This window comes from Ambystoma mexicanum, chromosome 5p, assembly GCF_040938575.1.
Source record: "Ambystoma mexicanum isolate Mex_15411 chromosome 5p, UKY_AmexF1_1, whole genome shotgun sequence".
Classification (NCBI taxonomy): Eukaryota; Metazoa; Chordata; class Amphibia; order Caudata; family Ambystomatidae; genus Ambystoma; species Ambystoma mexicanum.
This window is the reverse complement of record NC_090930.1, coordinates 832,769,180-832,787,276: the sequence shown is the minus strand read 5'-3', so window position 1 is coordinate 832,787,276 and position 18,097 is coordinate 832,769,180. Positions and strand designations below refer to the sequence as shown.

Sequence of the window (18,097 nt, the reverse complement as noted above, 5' to 3'; positions counted from 1 at the left end):
TCCCGGAGGATGGCCCCCATCTGAGGAGATCTCAGGAGCGTGAAGAACTTTTCAAAGACCCTGTCCTCACAGGCCACTGGGGTGGCAAATTGATGTTGACGGGGTAGCGGGTGTGCTGCTGGGGCCGGTGCGTACACTGTCTAGCTGGCTGCGGTGTAAACCTGCCCTGTGATGCTGATGGATAAGCTGTAAGACACGTACCTGGTTGACACCAGTCCCATCTTGTAACTCGTTCTCCCACCTGCTCCGTTCCAAGTGACTGTATCCGGCGAGCGGCCATCTTGTCTGGCGTGGTGGCCATCTTGTCGAGCTGCGTGCCAAAGACGTGGTGCTTGGCTCACTGGGCCTGGCTTCCTCCAGGACTCTTGGCGGTGAAGCATGAGATCTACCCTGCACCTCAGGACGGGGCCTGGTAGGCGCATTTCCCTCTGCAGTATCACTGGTAGTGTTGCTTTCAGGCGTTCCCCTGGATATCTGGCCGGTACTAGGGCGTAGCCTCTCGGGTGTACACCCAGTAAAAGAACCTAGCGATCCCTCAGCACTGTCTCTGGAAGTATCTACAGACCCCCTCATCCTGGCAGCCGGTAGCTAAGCGTGTGAGAACCTGAGAGGTTCCTTCCGCATGGGCGTTTCCTTGGAAACCAGTCACCATTGCGGGGTGCGTTGGACAAAAAGCAGCCCTCCCTTGGGTCTTGACTTTGTCTGACGAAGTCCTTCAAGTCCTCTGGAGGCGACTTCTCGAAAAGCTCCCTCCACCTAGTTAGCCGGTTCTTCAGAGCATGCAGTGTAAGTGTGTCGCACACGGTGCAACCCTCCTAACCGTGGTCTGGGCCAAAGAAGCAGAGGGCAAGAGCGTGGGGATCGGATGTAGGGAAGAGCCCCTCGCAGGCTCATACCTGCTGAAGGCCGCTGAAGTCGACATGCGCCAGAGGACCGAGTACCTGAATGATAAAAGAAGCCAAAAAGACAGAACAATGTATCCAGAGAAGAGCGTGTGTTATTACATGGCTGAAGCCAAACCCAGGAGCACTGGTGAAATCGGCCCGTTCCAGTCGATGTAGAAAAGGGGACTGAGGAATGGCGCCGGTGGGCTAATTCACGGGACCGCATGCTCCCAAATTTTAAGGGGAAGAAGGTTTTTTCTGGTGTAAAAGTTCCAAGTATTACTTTTATCCACCTTGAAGATTCAGCATAAGGAACTAGTTGCTTACCTGTAACTCCTGATCTCCAGCATTGGTATCTTTCATAGATTCACATGCTGTGAAAATTCCCTGAATGGGAATCCTCGGTAACGGAGCAGTTTAATTTAAACTGGAAACTAGAGTCACTTTAGGTTATTATACTCCTTTTGGGTCACACTGCACACAGCCAATGCAAAGGGCTCCCTTACCTCCATCCCTAGAGGCCATCTTCAGATTTTGGCATAGCAAACATACGTGGCAGTATGAGCCAAGGAGGCTTGCATGTGAATCTATGAAAGATATCAATGAGGGAGAACAGGAGTTGCAGTAAGTTACTAGTTCCTTCTCCAGCATTGAATCTTTCATAGATTTACATGCTGTGAATAGATTACAAAGCAGTACCGCAGAACCATAAAGGGAGGCGGCACTAACCTCACGCAAACACGTTACAGCGTACCGCTTGCAGACTCAAGATTCTGCGGCAGAATCTGTTGACGCAGTAGAAGTTAGTGAACGTGGGCACCGACCACGATGTCGCTACTCTGCAAATGTCCAAAAGTGCGACACCAGAGAGGAATGGCATAGTAGCAGCCATTCATCTGGTGGAGTGAGCCCTGGGCCTGCCCAAGAACGGCCTACCCACCTGCTAATGGCAGAAGGAGATGCTGGAGGAAATCCACATGGCAATAGAAGGATTTTGACAGTGCTTTCCCAGTTTGTGACGGGACAAATGTTGCAAACTGTTGTGAAGTCGGCCGCAAGGGTTTGGTGCAGGAGACTTATTTTAAAGCTTGATTGACTTCCAATGTGTGCAAAGTGCGTGATGCCAGTGTGACCAGCAATCCAAAAAACACTGGCAATACAAAAGGTTCATTGAGATGAAATGAGGATGGCACCGTGGGCACAAACAAAGAAATGGTGAGTCGAACCACCCTGGCGTTGTAGATTGTTAGATAGGGTGCTGTGCATTAGAGTGCTTTAATTTCTCCTACCAGACGGGCAGAGTTGATGGCCACCAGAAACGCGGTCTTCCAGGATAAGAATTTGAGCAGGGCTTTATGCATCTGCTTAAATGATGGTTTCATTAGGATAAAAAGGACGATTTTGATCTCCCAGGCTGGTGTTGGTCATTTTATTGGTGGAAAAGAACAGACAAGCCCTTTGAGGAACACTTTGACTAAGCGGTAGGACCAAAGAGAAGGGGTTACATGAGAGCGGGTGCATCTTTAGATCACTGCTAAATGCACCATGGAGGAGCGAGCTAAACTGGTGCGTGCCAAAGACAACAGATACGGCAGGATGTTGGCCGGTTAAAAGGATCCTGTTGATTGGCTTTGCACCACATCTTTAAACTCTTCCATTTCCTGCTCTAACAAACAAGTGTAGAGGGGGCGCAAACATGCACAAGAATGTCCCTGCAGGGGCGTGGCTTGGAGCGCCAACAATGTGGCTGCTCCCCTGAGGCCCGCCGTGCGAAGCCCGCCGCTTTTGGGCCCCTAATGCGGCTCTACGCCTCGATACCGGAGCCCAGCTGATCCTATGGACGTCGGAGGACCTGGGGCTCATGCAGGCTGAAGCGGGGACCATGACGCCCAGCGGGGACGAAGTTATCCGCCCCGGTTCCCCGAGCCGTCTTCAGCGACGAACTTCCAAGATGGCGGCCGAGCTCATCTCCCGGCCCAGGAGGGCGGAGAGAGCTTCTTGAAGCCGCATCCAGACGCGGCTCGGCTCCTCGAGTGCCCGGGGCGCGGCGAAACGACATCAGCCCCCCGGACTTTCCCTCCGGTGGCCTCCCCGTAGCGACCTTTGCGCAGCTGTGCCACCCGCGGGGGGCCCCCGCTTCCCGCGCTACTGGCCCAGGCCTGCTCGCGGCCACCTGACGAAGAACGGCACGGACGGTGCCTATCAGGTAGGGGCTGCTGGGGGTGAGGACCCGGGTGGGGGGCTGGCCTCCCATCCCTCTGAGGCCACACGAGTGAAGCCCTCCGGCGCCTGAGGTGGGGGCCGCACCATCACCGCCCCCCCCTCACCCCCCGGTGGGCTCCTGCCCCCACTCCTCGCTGCCCAATACCCGGAGATCCGGACCCCATACGCCGCATTCCTGGGGCGCCCCGGCCCATATCAACATCTGGGGCCTCCGCCCAGGCCCGGGACCTGGAGGTCCCCTCCCACTATCATCCCCAACAGGGGTTCCAAGCCTGAATCCACAGAGGAGGAGTGGTCCTAGCCGGCCCACGCTGAGGGACCCACAGCTGCAAGCCCCGAGGAGGGCCTGACCTACGCACCACGTACCAACGCCATCCACCTGGAGCCCCGGCCCAAGGCCCTCACTGACGCCCCCCGACGCGGCTAGGCTAACCCCCGGGCCTGGCCGCACCTCCATCCCGGGCTACCCCTGACTCCGGAGGGGTAGCCCCCTTCAGCCTCAGAAGCGACGTGACTGCGTATTTCCTGGGGCGCCCCGGCCCACTGTATCACCCGCTCTTTCTCTCCGGCCCAGTCCCAAGTGGGCGCACATCAATCTAGCTACCCACCGGGACCTACGCCCCACACATTTGCCCACCACCAAGTTCTGGAGCGCTCACCCCCCTATTTGAAGCCACGGTGCACCGGCCAAGCTTAGAACCAGCATTCCCTCTCCTCAATCAGGAGCCCTGACGCCCATCTACAGGGTGCGCCTTCCAAACCATCTCCCCACCCACGATTCGCCAACATGTCTAGACAGTCGAAAGCTACTAAAAACGTGGACATTGCTACCATGCTCACCGCTCCTGATAAGGGAAAGAAACCGGACTCAGTTAATCTCACCCCAACGATCTCCCAGGAGGAGGGTGACACCCCAGCTACCAGAGGTGATCTACTGGCGTTTATGGCGGACATCAAAGCCGAGTTTCGGTCCTGCATGTCGGAACTCACCACCAAACTGGAACCAACGGACCACAGGGTGACTGAAGTGGAGCAGAGGCTGAGTGAGATCGAGGACCGCTCCCAAGACCAAACATCTGCCATGGGAGATATCCAGCAAACAGTAAGAGCCCTCCAAGACAGATGCGAAATCCTCGAATACAAACAAGAGGACTTGGAAAACAGAGCCCGTCGGAATAACCTCCGAATTCGGGGAGTTCCGCCCTCAGTCCCCGACCAAAATCTTGCAGACTACATAGGAGACCTCTTCCAAACCCTCCTCCCACAACTAGACAAATCCCAACTGCTGCTGGATCGGACTCACAGACTGCGTCCGCGTCGGGGAGTAGACTCCGACCGGTCCCCGGATGTCATTACGAGAGTTCACTATTTCTCCACAAAAGAAGCTATCTCCGCTATCAGTCGGTCCGGAGATGAACTCTCCTTTCAAGGTCACCCTCTTCAAATTTATCAGGATCTCTCCCTCTCAACCCTACAGAAAAGAAGGGCTCTCCGACCTTTAGCCCTCTTCCTCCAAGAGCGTCAAGTCAAATACAGATGGCTCTTCCCCACAGCATTGCAATTTTCTTATAATGGCTCCCTCCGGAGAATATCCCATTTAGAAGATGCCGCTAAAATCATGCAGATATCCTCCTCCCCTGAAGGAACTACCTCCCCAGACCTGGAGGCCTCAGGGAGCCCTACGTCAGCCCTTCCTCCCCAACCCAGGCGTCCCCCATGGTCCAGGGCCTCCCGAAACAGGAAAAGATAGCCGGAGCCCGAGCGGCCCTAGATGTCCTCCGCTCCTCAGCTAAACTCAGAAGCAGTAACTCCGGCCCAACACAGTCCTATATTCGCCCGGTGCGGCGGGCTTCCTTCACGGCCTATGCCCCCCTCCAAGGTCCGCTCCATCTTAGAGTCCTTGGATGCATACGTTACCTTTTCAGATACAATTGGCCCTGTTGGCCTGGGGTGGGGTTACACCCACAAGGTTTCCCACCCCCCCAGTTAATAAGTTGGCCTCCCGTTGGGGGCCTCTGTTAAAATTGCAAGTGCGGTACAGATCGCCTCTACACCCTCTTCAAGATGGCAGCTAATGGACAACCTGGAGTCCCCCCTCCATCCCCCAAGCATGGAACCTCTAGCTCCCTGATCCCGGAACACCAGACGCTGAGATGCCTCTCCTGGAATGTTAACGGACTCAACTCTCCCCCCAAGCGCAAATCGATTCTCCAGAAGCTACAAGATGAGGAGGCCGGTGTGGTGTTCCTTCAAGAGACTCATCTCCTCCCGGCAGACTTTGGTCGTCTCCGATCTAGCATGTACCCACGCCAGTTCTTCGCCTCTGGGAACTCTAAAAAGGGGGGCACAGCAATTATGTTCCGGAAAGACCTGCGCCCCCAGATCTTAGACTCCATGATGTGCCCGGAGGGCCGCTTCGTGGCCATCAAGTGCCTCCTACTGGGGGACCTCTACACCTTGGTATCGGCATATGCACCCAACTCGGGACAGGCAACTTTCTATGACTCTCTGGGCTCCTCCCTCTCAAGCTTTGCGGAAGGCCAGACAATAATTGGAGGGGACTTCAATGGGGTTCCAGACGCCACTAAGGACAAATCCCACCCCCCTGCTCTTGGCGAGTTCGGTCAGGCCCTCAGTCTGCTGCGGCTCTTCAGAACCCTAGAGGTGGTGGATACCTGGCGGGTGCTTCACCCCGCCGAGAAAGACTACTCCTTCTCGGGCGTTCACCGAACTTATTCCAGAATTGACCTCCTCCTATCTTCCCCCCAAACTCTCGCCCTCGCTAATGAGGTATCTATAGGCCAGCGAATTCTATCAGACCATGCTCCGATAATAATGGAACTAAGCACTCAGAACACCCACGCTAAGGCATCACGCAGATGGGCGCTCTACGACCCAATCCTCAATGATATGTCAATCAGAGACAATATAACTACCACCATCAAGAACTTCTTTGAGGAGAATCCAGCCGCGGACACCTCCCTAGCCAACAACTGGGATGCAATGAAAGCTGTAGTTAGGGGATCCTTGATAGCCCAAGGCGTAGCATACCATCGAAACCGGAAACACGTCCGTCTATCCTTGGAGGAGGACTTGCGAGCAGCTGAGGAAGCCCAGAAAAATAGTGGCTGGTCCCCCAGAACGCAGAGAGCGCTCCGTTCGGCCAGGAAGAAACTGGAGGCCCATTATGCGGAACACTCTGCGCAACTTTTGGCGAAGACCAAACAATTCTACTATGCCAAAAGCAACAAGGCCAACAAGTTGCTGGTAGCCAAGCTAGCTAAAACAAGACGGACCAATACAATTATAGGGCTCCGAGACCCACAGGGGGTGATACATCACTCTGAACAGATGAAACTACAACTAGCTTCGGACCACTTAACCCAGGTCATGACAGCACCCCCTCGAGATCGGACGAAGCAGGAGGCATACCTGCGGAACGCAGCCTTGACGCGTCTCCCAGACTCCACACGAGAGCGGTTGGAAGCCCCGATAACAGATGAAGAAGTCGACGAAGCCATCAAGGCCCTCAAATCGCGAGCCCCGGGCCCAGACGGATTCTCCCCGAGGTTCTATAAGACATTTAAGCTCCAGCTTATCCCCCACATGGTGGCTCTTTTCAACTCCTTCCAGGTCTCGGGATCTGTAACCCCCACAATGCAAGAGTCAGTGACGATCCTCCTTCCTAAGCCGGGGAAAGACCCGAGGGATCCGGCGTCATACAGACCCATCGCCCTACTAAATATCGACGCCAACCTGTATTCGAAGATTTTGGCTAACCGCCTGGCACTTATCCTCCCGGAAATAATCCACCCCGACCAATCAGGCTTCATTCTTCATCGAGCAGCAGGGGACAACATCCGGCGGACTCTGAACCTAGTGGACATCGCCCACCGCAACTCCCAAGGCCTTGCCTTATTGGCCCTAGACGCAACCAAAGCCTTTGACAGAGTCGATTGGTCCTATCTGGAATGTACCCTGGAAGCATTTGGGTTCGGCCCCACAGCCCGAGCCATGATCCTAGCGAACTACAAGCAGCCCAAAACCATCCTCAGGATCAATGGCGCCCACTCAGCCCCGATATCTCTGACGTGTGGGACAAGGCAGGGCTGCCCGCTGTCACCCCTACTCTTCGCCCTCACAATGGAGCCCTTCGCCCAGAAGATCAGGCGGAATGAGTCCATCAAGGGACTTCAGGTGGGCCCTTCCCACCACAAAATCGCTCTCTACGCGGACGATGTACTATTGACACTCACGGAAGCCAGTACCTCAGCGAAGCACGCCCTGGCCGAAATAAAGGAATTGGGGGAGGTCACCGGCTTTACTGTTAACTTCGCCAAATCAGCGGCCCTGGGAATCGGCCTCCTCCCAAAGGAAAAAGAGGCGTTAACGGGTCTATGCCCGATTGAATGGCGGGACCACTCGATCCCCTACCTAGGAGTTCTCATTCCAGCGAACCCAAAGGAGACCTATCAGGCGAACTTTCCCAAACTGATCAAGGAGCTGGAGGGAGACCTGAAGCGCTGGACCACGCAAGAGATCTCACTAATGGGCCGGATCACAGCCGTCAAAATGAACTTGCTCCCTAGGTTCCTCTATGCCTGCTCGTCCCTATCGGTGCCCTTCCCGGCCCAGACCCTCCACGACTTACAGAGGAAGATATCGAAATTCATATGGAAAGGCAAAAAGGCCAGGATCCCCCACAAGACCCTGATTGGTAATGCCAGGCTAGGAGGCCTAGGGGTCCCGGACCTGCAGGCCTATAGGACAGCGGCGCAACTATCACACCTACACGCCTGGCAGTCGAGCACAGCTCGCCCCAGATGGGTGGAACTGGAGCAAGCCCAGCTTCCGCTCCCCCTCCGGTTCCTCCCTCACATCCAACCCTCCCTCAGGGCACGTTGGAAGGACGTCCTACTGACAACGAAGCAGACCCTAAGCTCCTGGGACTGGGCTCTAAAGCAGAAAGGAATCCCGAGGGGCCGGGGCCCCCTCTCGCCGATCTTTCACAATCCCGACTTCTCCCCGGGAACTCATCCCCGCAACTTCCAGAATTGGATAGACGGGGGCCTTGAAACCCTGGGGCAGATGTACTCCGAAAACAAACCCCGGACTTTCGAACAGTGCAAGGAGACTTTTCGGCTTCAAGAGAGGGACAGATTCACGTACTGCCAGCTCCGCCACTGGTGTTCACACCACCAGACCCTCCAGGCGGCAACTCGCCCCCCGACTTCTCTGGAGCTAACTCTCGCGGATCTGCCGGCTAGAGGAAGAACTTCAGCCATATATAGACGCTTCTCGGGGGACTTTCTGGTGGCAAAAACTCGATCCATGGCCCAGTGGGAAGCGGACCTAGGCCACCCGATTGATGACCAAACTTGGGTGGACATATGGTCCCGCACCCACTCCTCCTCCACCTGCGTCACCAACAAAGAATGTGCATACAAACTCACCCTGCGTTGGTATTACCCCCTCCCTTAGACCACCACATGAATCCACGAGTGGACCCCGTCTGTTGGAGAGGCTGCACTCAACCAGGCTCTTACTTTCACATGTGGTGGACTTGCCCCAAGATCCAGCAATTCTGGACCAGGTGTCTCTCAACCATTGAACAAATCACCGGCTCCGCCCTCCCACTGGACCCTGAAACAATTCTGCTGGGGATCCCGGTCCCCGGAATCTACCCCCGCTTCGGCAATAGGGCTAAGCTCCTCACACAATGCCTCTTGGCGGGCAAGACAGTTCTGGCCCGTTTCTGGAAGTCGCAGGACGGCCCCTGCCTAGCCCACTGGTGGGGAAAATTGTGGGACATCTTAATAGCGGAAAAGGTCACCGCAGCGAGAGCAGGGACTCTGCACCGCTTCCAGAATATATGGGCCCCAGTGCTGGACTATGATCAGCGATTTCCTGCAATGACGTTCAAACCAATCAACGCCCGTTGGGCCCTGAGGGACCAGGAAAGTACGCACCAGGTGGGGGCGATGGACTGAATCTCCGGCCCGGGAAAACCGGAATGATGGGGGGAAAAGGGACACAAAGCCAGAATCTTTCCTTTGCTATGTTACACTGCCATCCGATACTGTTTGTAACCTATACTGCCTTGCTATAAATAAACATATTTAAAAAAAAAGAATGTCCCTGCAGTCCTAAAGTAGCAGAATAGAGCCAAATTTGAGGAACACAGGAGCCAGGCTGTCAGGTTGAGGGAGGCTAGATTGTGGTGGTGAACTTCTCTCCTTTGTTCCTGGACAGCGAATCGTGATGAAGATAAAATTTCATCGAGGAGGCATGGGGGGGGGGGATGCAGAAGCCACCAAGATGAGTTTGCACTGATGTTGTCTGAACATACATAGGACCGACACCACCAGAGGAATCGGTGGGATGGCATAGAGCTTTCGAGGAAACAAGAGGGTATCCACAGGCTCGCTAGGTCGGGAAACCTGCTGGCCAAAGCTCTGCAACACTGTGGTAGGTGGTAAAGTGTTCTATGTCTAGGGTTTCCCAGAGGCAGAAAACATGTTTGAGTGGTTCGCGCCTGTCATGAGTAGGAGTTACAGGAGGAAGTTATCTGCTTAGGGAATTGTTTTCCAGGGACGTGAAGAGGATTGAGGAACATATGATGCTTCAGCGCCCAGTGCCACAGGGACTGGGCTTCTGATGAAAGGGAGGGAGATCTTGTTCCTCCCTGCTTGTATTTGTAGAACATTGTGGTGGTGTCTGAAGAGTCGCACCACCTTTCCGTTGACTTTTGGGAGAAACTACTTCAGCGCCCAAAAGACTGCAATTCCAGGAGTTTAAAATACAGATGTTCCTCCTCCTCCTCCATCCAAAGGCCTCTGGCATGCAGACCGTTAATGTGCACCCCAGCCCTTCAGGGAAGAGTGTCGTCACTGTGACTTGGTGAATGGGAAGACAAAATGGGGGTGGTGCCCTGATCAGGTGACCTTTGAATGACCACCAGCGCAGTTGATTTCAGAATAGTTGGTTTAGCTTGATTTGGTCCTGCCAGGACACAGACATGCTTCCAGCAAGCGTCAAGGAACTCTTGCAGCGGCCGCATGCAGAGCCTGCAGTGAGTTAACACAGGGATGCAAGATGCCATCATGGCCAACAGGGACTTGCAGCTGCGGAGAGATAACACCTGGGAAACAGAGGTGCTGGACCTTGGGGAGGAGGGTAGATAACCTTGCCTGCGACGGTCGCTGAGCAAAAAAGCATGTATAGAGCCTGCTGAGAAGGAATGAGACAGGACTTTGGGAAATTAATGGAGAAACGTTGCTCTCACCAACCAGTCTTCGAGATGGGGGTAGACTTGAGTGCTCCCTCTGAGGAGATGTGCTACCACAGATGTGCGAGGCATTTGGCAACTACTCATGGGGCCGATTGGAGAACGAAATGGCAGAGCCATGAATTGATAATGCTCTCCCGTCACAAGGAAGGAACAAGTTACTTACCTGTAACTGTTGTTCTCCAGCATGGGTCTGGCATGGATTCACATGCTCATGAATATTCCCCGTCGTCAGGCTGGGAATCCTCGGTAAAGAAAAAACCAGTATCAGTTTCGTTTCTGATCTGTCTTTCGTAGTAATAACCAATCACTGGTCTCTGCGTCATACTGACCACAGCCAATGACTGCCCTCTACCTAAGCACCGCCTCTGGCAGCCATCTTCAGATTTGGAAGCACGTGAAGTGGCAGTGTGACCAAGTGAAGAGCCGCAGAGGGGTAGGCGGGAGGGTTCGCATGTGAATCCATGCCAGACCCATGCTGGAGAACAACAGTTACAGGTAAGTAACTTGTTCCTTCTCCAGCATGGGGTCTGGCATGGATTCACATGCTCATGAATAAAGAATACATAGCAGTACACACATGCACAACCACGGGAGGTGGCAAAGGCTCAACATTAAGCATCACATCAACTCAACATTAAGCATCTTACCTCCTCACCAGGCTCACCTCAGGCGAACAGGTTGCGCAGCACTGCTTGGCCGACCCTGGACTCCTCCCTGGAATCCCGGTCGACGCAGTAGAATTTCGTGAAGGTGTGCGTCGACCTCCACGTAGCAGCCCTGCATATGTCCAGCAGGGGCACACCAGATAGGAACGCCGTGGTAGCTGCGATCGCTCTGGTGGAATGGGCTCTCGGACGGCCAGGCAGCGGTCGGTTTGCCAACCGGTGACAGCACATGATACAGCCGGAGAGCCATCTGGAGATGGAAGCCTTCGAGAGAGCCTTCCCCTGATTGACGGGTCCAAAGTTCACAAAGAGTTGTGACGTCTTCCGAAAACCCTTCGTGCGGTCCACGTAGAACTTCAGCGCTCTAGCTACATCCAGCGAGTGCAAAGTCCTCTCAGCCGGCGACGAAGGCGACGGGAAGAACACAGGTAACACCAAGGGTTCGTTGAGATGGAAGTCCGACGGTACCTTGGGCATGAAGGAGGGGTGCGTCCTGAGCACTACCCTCGTGTCTTGGAAAGTCAAGTACGGGGCCTTGCAGGAAAGGGCCTGGATCTCTCCCACTCGTCGTGCGGAGGTGATGGCCACAAGAAAAGCTGTTTTCCACGATAGAAACTTCAACGGGGCCGAGTGCAGAGGCTCGAACGGAGGTCCCATGAGCTTGGTCAGCACCACGTTGAGCTCCCACGCCGGGGCCGGAGCCTTCACCGGCGGGAACGATCTGAACAGTCCCTTCATGAACTCTTTCACCAGACGATGAGACCACAAGGACGTCCGGCCCGTGGTTCTGGTGTATCGGGAGATCGCAGCAAGATGAATCTTGATGGACGCATGTGCCAGACCAGCTTTGGCCAGCGTCAGCAGGTACGGCAGTACTTGGGGAGCCGTAATCCGTAGAGGGTTAATCTTCTGTGCGTGGCACCAGACAGAGAACCTCTTCCATTTGTGTCCGTAGCATTTAAGAGTCGAGGACGCCCTGGCCTTTGCAAGAACCTCTCTGCAATCGGCCGGTATGTCGTATCCTCCAAACTCTAGTGCTGCAGGAGCCAGGCCTGCAAGTTCAGCGACTTCGGGTCGTGGTGGAGGATGGCGCCTCCTTCCCTGGAGAGTAGATCCGCGTCCGCCGGCAGCTTGATCGGCGGGGACGCTGACAAGTCCAGAAGGTCCGGGAACCATATCTGCCTCGGCCACGCAGGTGCGACGAGGATCATCCTGCACCGTGACCTCTTGAGCTGGTTGACGAGCCGGATTAGCAGAGGCAAGGGAGGGAACGCGTAGAGGAACAGGCCCTCCCAGGGGAACGAGAAAGCATCGCCCATGCTCCTCGTCTGGGGAAACCTGCTGGCGAACCTCCGGCACTTGGTGTTCGTCGCCGTCGCGAACAGGTCGATCTGGGGTGTGCCCCACCGTCGGAAGAGGCGATCCACCAGATCCTGCCGTAGTTCCCACTCGTGGCACGAGCGCAGCTCCCTGCTGAGTGAGTCGGCGATGGTGTTTTTTATCCCTGCCAGATGAAACGGCACCAGAAAAATCCCTTGGGCGACGGCCCAATGCCACAGGTCCTGCGCCTCCTTGACAGCGCTGGGGACCTGGTTCCGCCCTGTTTCCTGATGTAAAACATGGTGGTGGTGTTGTCGGTGAAGATCCTCACCACCTTGCCCTTGAGGGACGGAAGGAAGGACCTGAGGGCCCAAAACACTGCACGGAGCTCCAGGACGTTGATATGTAGGGACTTCTCCGTCGGGAGCCAGAGTCCCCTTGCGTGCAGATTTTCGGTGTGCGCTCCCCACCCTTCCAGGGAGGCATCCGTGGTCACAGTCTCCGGGTGGGCTGGGGTCTGGAAGTCCATGCCCGCCGTCAGATGCGCGCGGGTGCCCCACCACCGTATCGCTCGTCGGAAACTCTCGTCGAGCTTGATCCTTTCCTCGAAGCTGCCCGTCGTCTGGATCCAGCGCGCATCCAGGAATTCTTGCAACGGGCGCATCCGGAGCCTGCACATGGGAATGAGGTAGATGCAGGAAGACATCATCCCGAGGAGGGACTTGATGGACCTCACTTTGGCCGCGTCGGCCACCAACATCCGTTGCACCTTGCCCAAGATGGTCCTGGTCCTCTCCTCCGACGGGGAGGCCAGAAGGGACACTGTGTCGAGCCTCGCTCCCAGAAACAGTGCGACTTGCGCGGGCACCAGGTGGGATTTGGCGTAGTTCACGGAGAATCCCAGGTCCGTGAGGAGTTGGACGGTCCTTGCCGTGTGGACCACGGCGAGCTCCCTCGTCTTGGCGCGGATGAGCCAGTCGTCCAGGTAGGGGTAGACGTGGATCCCCTCGCGGCGCAGCTGCGCCGCCACCGGTGCAAGGCACTTGGTGAATACCGTGGGTGCCGACCGTAGTCCGAAGGGAAGGGCTTTGAACTGGTAATGACGCCCTTGGACCACGAATCTGAGGAATTTGCGGTGCCCCTTTAGGATGGGAATGTGGAAGTAGGCATCCTCCAAATCCAATGACGATAGGAAGTCTCCTTCCTCCAGCTGACCCAGGACGTGCTGGAGGGTGACCATCCGGAACTTCGCGCCTTGATGAACTTGTTCAGACGTCGCAGGTCCAGGATGGGGCGCCATCCTCCCGTCTTCTTCTTCACGAGGAAGTATCTCGAGTAGACTCCGGAGCCCCGAAGCCTCTTTGGGACGAGTTCGATGGCGCCCTTTCTGAGCATCGCCTTTACCTCCAGGAGAAGTTGAGGGACGTGAAGTTCTTTCCTGGCCACGGGGGGGACGCGCGGGCACCTTCTTTGAAACTCGAGCGCGTGGCCCCGGGCCAGGGCGTCCAGCACCCAACGGTCGGTGGAGATGGACTCCCACACGCTGACGAAGCCCGCCAGCCGGCCTCCCACCGGGGTGCTTCGGTGGGGGCCCGACCCCAAGGCCGGTTCAATCCTGCTTGGACGCGGCCTTGCCGCCTTGACCTCCTTGGCGACGACGGCGGGGTCCGCTAGACTTGCCTCGTCCTCTGTAGGCCTCTTGCGACGACGAGCGGGCCGCTTGACGGTAGGAAGCGAAACCGCCGCCGGAACCTTTGGAGGCGCCCTTGCCTCCGCCGCTCCGAAAGGGCGTCCGTCGTTGCAGGACTCCAAGGGCCCGGGCCGTCTCAGTATCCGCCTTGATGGCCTGAAGGGAATCGTCCACTGTCTTACCAAACAGGTTGTTCCCGTCGAAGGGCATGTCCAGGACTCTGGTCTGGACGTCCTGCCGGAAGTCCGTAGCTTTGAGCCATCCACGACGTCGAAGGCAAACACCGTTGCCCAGCTGGCGGAATCCAGTGTCGGCGATGTCCGTCGCCACGGTGATGGCGTGGTCCGAGGCCACCTCACCTTCCTGCAGGATCTCAAGGGCCTCCGCCCTCTTGTCGTCCGGCAGAAAATCCAGCAGGGGAGCCATCTTGTACCAGAGCTCCCTGTCGTAGCGGGCCACGATAGCCAAGGCGTTGGCCGCTTTAATCGTCGTCGCTGCCGACGAGATGACTCTACGCCCCATAGTATCCAATTTCTTTCCCTCGCCGTCCGGCGGGGAAGTCGATGTGGAGGCCGCACCCCCCCCCCCGCTTTCTTCCTGGCTGCCGCAGAGACGACGGAGTCCGGGGTAGGCTGCGCCCGGAGGCATAGGGGGGCCGCGTCCGGGACCCGGTACTTTTTCTCGTACCGGTCTCTTCTAGCTGGCGTTGTGGAAGGGTTCTTGAGGAGGGAAAGGCCCTCATCCCAAATGTCGTCCAACAGAGGCACTGCGAGGACCGTCTTCCTCTTGGCCTCGCGCCGCTGATAAAGGAAGCCTTCCTTTTTCTTCTCCTCAGGGCAGAGTTGGAAAAGCTCGGAAGCCCTGGAGATCATGGAGTGGAAAGATCCGATCTCGTCGGGCGGAGAGGCCCTGGTGGGAGGCGACGACGGAAAATCCTCGTCGTATGCCTCGTCGTCCGTACCCGTCGCTGCCGTGTCAGTCCCCGTATCATCCCCTCGGGTGGACGGGGAGGAGGGCTGGAAGGGGCGCGACGGTTGGAAAGGAGGTGGTGGATGGATCCTTCTTTTCTTGGTAGGGGGAACACCAGAAGGTCCCGGTTCTGGATCCCCCGACGGGAGAGGTTCCTCTGTCGGTAACGGTAGCCTCGTCCTTATCTCGGAGCATAAGGACTGTATGGCCAACAAAATGGCCGCCGAGTTGTCTTGCGGCGCTGGCAGAGGGGAATCCGACGGGCGAGCAGGGGCCCCGTCGGTATCCTCGACGATGTCGTCGTCGTCACCTGCGTCGGGGTCCATTCCGACGGGCTGGCCTTCTTCCACGCCTAGGCCGTGGCTTAAGACCTCGATCAGTTCCTCTTCTGAGGTTGAGGCCGACTCTACGACGACGCCCTGCCCCCCCTTCTTCTTCCCCACGGAGGGTTTCACGGGGGTCCTATCGATGGGCACAAAGGAAGACTCCCTCCGAGGAGGCAGGGAGATTCTGGGCCCTGAGGTCGCCACCACTGGTGCAGCCACCACAGGCTGAGCCAGGGCCGCCGCGACCGTTTCGATAGAGGGCTTGGCCGGATGGATCAAGGCCTTCACCACCTTAGGTGCGCTCACCGCCTTATCCTTGAGGGAGGGGGCACTGCCACGCTCCTCCTCTGCCTTAGAGCTCGACCGGGGCCTCTCCAGGAGCTTCGCCGGGTGCTCGGCCTTCCTCTTACCCGACCCAGAGCGTTGGCTCGTGGTTGATGGTGCCGGGGAGGGTGCGCCCTGCCTGGCGCCCGCAGAGCCCGACCGTTCGGCGCTCCCGGTGCCAGCGGACTCGCGGTGCTTGGCCTTATGTTGGGCCCCCGTCGCCGGGGCGCCCTCAAAGGTCTTAGAAGACCGCTCGGATTTCTTCTTCTTCTCGCCAGACGGGCTCTTACCCTCCAGCCAGTTGGCGAGACGTTGATGGCGGTCCTTCATGGTCCGTTCCGACATGTTGCCGCAAAACGCACAGTCCTTCTCCACGTGCGTCTTGTCCTCATGAAGGCAGTAAAGGCAGAAAGAGTGTTCGTCCTCCTTGAAGACGTTCTGCAGCTGGCATCCAGGGCAGACCCTGAACAGCTTTCCGGGCGTCGAGCTTCCCTTCTCCTGGGCCATCTCCGAGACAGGGCCTGAGAAGCTTCTGGAGTCCTCCGAAGTGTAGCTCGACGAAATCTTCACCCTTGAGGGGCACAGATGAATCCGACACGGGTCCCCGTTGATCGGATGTAGGATCGGTGGAGCTTGAGGCTCTTTTGACCGAAAGAATCGAAGTTTTTTGTAAAAAGCGCGAAAAAATAGCACTAACGCTCGAGAGCAATAGCACGAGGATCCCAACACATGAACGTGCGGTAAAAATCTGAAGATGGCTGCCAGAGGCGGTGCTTAGGTAGAGGGCAGTCATTGGCTGTGGTCAGTATGACGCAGAGACCAGTGATTGGTTATTACTACGAAAGACAGATCAGAAACGAAACTGATACTGGTTTTTTCTTTACCGAGGATTCCCAGCCTGACGACGGGGAATATTCATGAGCATGTGAATCCATGCCAGACCCCATGCTGGAGAAGAACAGGGAACGGCAGTGTGACGGATGAATAGGGATGTGAAAGGGGAGTCTTCCAGGTCTAATAATGCCAGGAAGTCTAGGTGCTGTAGGTCTGATAGCACCTGCTGTAGTGTGACCATCCAGAAGGTTTGAGCTGTTAGGTATGTGTTTAATAACCGGAGATCTAAAATCAGCCATGAACCCCCTGACTTTTATCTTACCAAGAAGTATCTTGAGTACACTCCTTACCTTACTCCCAGACCTCGTTGTGCATGCAGGACTCGCTGTATGGCTCCCTTGGACAGAAGCAAACTGACTTGTTGCAGTAGACCATGTAACTCCTGCTTTGTGGTTGCTTGATAAACTCCAGCATATGTCCCTGCTGGATGAGGAATAGCACCCATTTGTCGATGGTAATGTTGTTCCACTCCTGGATGAATTGGGATAGTCTTCCTCCCAGTGGGGTACTGAAATGGGAGGTGTGACGATCCGTTAGATAGCGCCACTTTTCCCCAGGAGGGAGACACTTTCCATGAGGAGGTTCAGCCACTAACTTGTAGTTCCTCTAGGGGTAGAAATATGTGTGAGGACCTCATGTAGTGTAACTCCCTTCCTGGGCTCAAGGACACAAGTCAAGGAACCAGCCTTTAAAACACAACCCCATTAGATAATACCATCACCTAAATCTCCATTACCTAGGTTCATATCAAAGACCATATTTATTTGTACAAGATCAGATAATCCTAACATGAGAAGTACCGGTAAAATGCGCCACCATCTCCAATCAATGAAGCCGATGCTACGCTAGGGCAAGTCCCTGTATAGCAAGACGTCGGAAACAAATGGAGAGAGCAAGAGGAAACCTCAGAGGAAGACATTAAGGACGAGACGAGGGCCGAGACCGAGAGATGTGCAGCAGGGAGAAGCAATTGTGCCTCAGGAGAGTGATGTGGAGGGTGTGGTTCAAAAGGAAACCCACAAGGACATCTCGTAGGTAGACTAAGTGTTGGTAGCAGTATAAGCAGAAGCAGAGACTGGAGAAGGCGACCTGCTCAAAAGCAGAAAGTCGGACAACACAAAAGCAGAACCTGGGAGCCGGTGAATGAAAGTAAGACTAAGACAGAGGAGTCAATACAACGCCCCGGCGAAAGAAACAGCTATCATTGGTGAGTTTCCCGGAAAGCACCTTACTATTAGGCCAGGAGCTGCCGAACGGAAGGATGAAGAGTGTATTGCAGTGGAGTGATCAGTAGTGGATGGACAATGCGGTCTAATAACTACACAACGACCGCTACCCCAGGCATGTTGAAAGGGAGACAAAACGTGCCTGGGGAAAATCCTGAGTGGTGGTGTATGACTCACCGGTGCAGAATAGACAGCTGAGTCCATTACCACCATGAGCACTAAAGGGCCTCCGACAAGCTTCCAGTCAGAGAGAGTCTATATATCGTCCTGAGATCCCCGGCAGAA

General features: G+C 55.9%; 1 protein-coding gene across 2 annotated transcripts in view; it reads right to left on the bottom strand.

Annotated features, from left to right (window-relative positions):
- SEPTIN7 (septin 7) overlaps nucleotides 1-18,097 on the bottom strand; it is a 704,343-nt gene that overhangs the window by 165,831 nt on the left and 520,415 nt on the right. The window lies entirely within an intron of this gene.